Consider the following 2,478-nt stretch of genomic DNA (forward strand, 5'->3'; position numbering starts at 1 on the left):
ATATATACGTGTTGTAGAATCTTATATATACTTAACAATGTATATAAGTGTTGTAGAATCTTATATTCACTTTCCTTCTACAAACGCAAGATCCAAACACAGGGTTGGTATGTGCCATTAGTTAACATCTGTCACCCTGTTACATCTTCGCTAGCAAGAGCAATGTTTAGTTTTTTACATGAACATTAGTTATTTTGCTGTTAGAAATTAACACTTTTTTTTTTCATTCCCCCTCCCCCTCCTTCTTGAGAGCTCACTGATTCAGGGATTTCTGTTTGCATGTCTTGATAAGACTCACATACTTGAAGTTCTTCAATCCATAATCTCTTTTCCTCAACTTATGATCTCTTTGCATGATCCTATCAGTTAAAACACTATTTTTGAGTTTGTTGTAAATTTCATAAAGATTCTAGTATACGCACGTGACTGCTGGAGCTTTAGTTAAATTCTAACAAACTAACTATAGCAAACCTAACCATAACCGTCTAACTAAACTATATTTAAATTCTAACAAACTAACTACATAGCCTTGATAATACACACATGACTACTGGAGCTTTTGCTTTGAAGCTGTTGGCTGCTGTTCTGCTCTGCTATGGCTGAGATGCTGCTGCTCTGCTGCTGTAGCTGTGGCTGAGCTGCTGCTGGAGCTGCTTGAGTTGCTATCTTATCATATTGATGGTTTAAGGTCCTTAGGCTATCCCAGATAATTTTGCAATTCTCAGAGGTAAATTAAATTGGTTGAATGAATCAATTATATAGATGTTTCCATTCCTTATCACTACTTTCATAATGTGCAGAATTTCTTCCTCGTGGAGAGCATTTTCATATTTCATAGCAAGTGTACGTACTTTTTATATTTTCACATTTTGATATTTCATAGCATGTGTAAGAAAATGAATTATTTCAGATGTACGTACTTGATAAGAGGACGAGCCAATGAAACCAGCAGCGAACATAGAAATTGTCTAAAGTAGGGCCTTAAGGTAAAATTATTTAAATTTGTAATGGCTAAAGGCCAAAGTAAAATTATATATCTTTTCAATGGAAATAATACTTCTTTTTATTATAAATTACTCAAGAATTATTACTGATAAGTTCATTTGAATGAATGTACTTATGAATGCCTTGGTCGATAATTACATGATTCTGAATGCCTTGTTCGAACAAGATGTGTGCAACTTTTTGTGGGTATTGATATGTTGGAAATTGTTCCATAGTGGCAATGGAGGAAGGGGTGGTGGGAAAGGGTATTGCTGGTGGTTGGTTTACATAGATATACATGTGTTCGTGTGTGTGTGTATAGGGGTTTAGTTCAGAAAAGAGGAAGAAGATTGGGGTATTTTCATCAATTCAAAGTTCCGTTAATACATATTAGCAGTGTGTTTTAATCCACAAACAATTAGAGGTTACGTGCTTATTTCCAAATGACAGGGGCTTGTGTGTACATGGCCCAAACCACAGGGGCTACATTTAGTTCATCATGAGGAAAAACTAAATCTGAAATTTGGAAAATTAATAAGTGCCTGGTTGCATTATTGGAGGTGTGCAATTACAAAAAAAGAGAAATATACAATTGGAGGTGTGCAATTACAACATGAAGCATTTACTTTATTTTTAATCTATTAACCTTAGGATGCTAAATTGTTATTTTTATGAATTATTATGCAGGTTGTAAGAGGTGGTAGGAGAGAAAATATTTGAATCAACTATTGCAACTGTAGATATTACTGCTTATGAACACGAGAAAAAATAGTTTGTTACCTTTCCATTTTTCCCAGGTCCCAGCAGATGGAATCATAATTTCTAGTCATTCTCTTGCCATCGATGAATCTAGCATGACTGGAGAAAGCAAGATTGTAAGTTATTTAGAATCAACACAGAATGGGGATTGTTGATGACAAGTATCTCGGAAATATTTGAGCATTTAGTTTTTTATGTGATTTATTTAAATTAATTCACCATCAAAAAATATATATAAATGTGTATGCATCATATTTATAATCACCTAATTTCAAATTCAACCCAGTGGGATTCATTTTATGTTTTTACTCATTTCAGCTGTGCTCTAGCAACAATGAATTGTACTCTCCTTCACAAGCTCTGGTCAGGACCCATATGGTGTGGAAGAAGGACAAGAAGAGAATCATGAGAGTGAGGTGCACCTGCTATTTCCCTTCCCATTGCAGGCATCCGTAGTGTTTGTGTGTGTGTGTGTTGGGTGGGGGGAGCCATCCTAACAATAACTCTTTGGTCCTTGTGAAAACTCAGAAATGAATGTATATTTAAGAATGCAGCACCAGAATTGTATATTTTACCCTCCAATTTTATTTACTAATTTTAGGATTGATTATCAGGTTGATATTTTGTATTACATATGTTGAATGGAGGGAATATATTTTGTATTACATATTTTGTATTACTAAATTATTGAGGTTGGAATATACTTGGGTCGTATGGAATTTGTATTACATATGT

General features: G+C 34.3%; 1 long non-coding RNA gene across 2 annotated transcripts; it reads left to right on the plus strand.

Annotated features, from left to right (window-relative positions):
- The first annotated feature begins 575 nt into the window (after window positions 1–575).
- Window positions 576–1,976, plus strand: LOC145796624 (uncharacterized). 2 transcript variants are annotated; one of them, XR_014337106.1, is made up of 4 exons: window positions 576–727; window positions 801–843; window positions 911–986; window positions 1,672–1,976. It is a non-coding gene; the product is annotated as an uncharacterized LOC145796624 (long non-coding RNA). The 2 variants fall into 2 exon arrangements; XR_014337105.1 differs by lacking the exon at window positions 911–986.
- Window positions 1,977–2,478: the final 502 nt, after the last annotated feature.

Source organism: Camellia sinensis, chromosome 8 (genome assembly GCF_055761805.1).
Source record: "Camellia sinensis isolate YWXY chromosome 8, ASM5576180v1, whole genome shotgun sequence".
Lineage (NCBI taxonomy): Eukaryota > Viridiplantae > Streptophyta > Magnoliopsida > Ericales > Theaceae > Camellia > Camellia sinensis.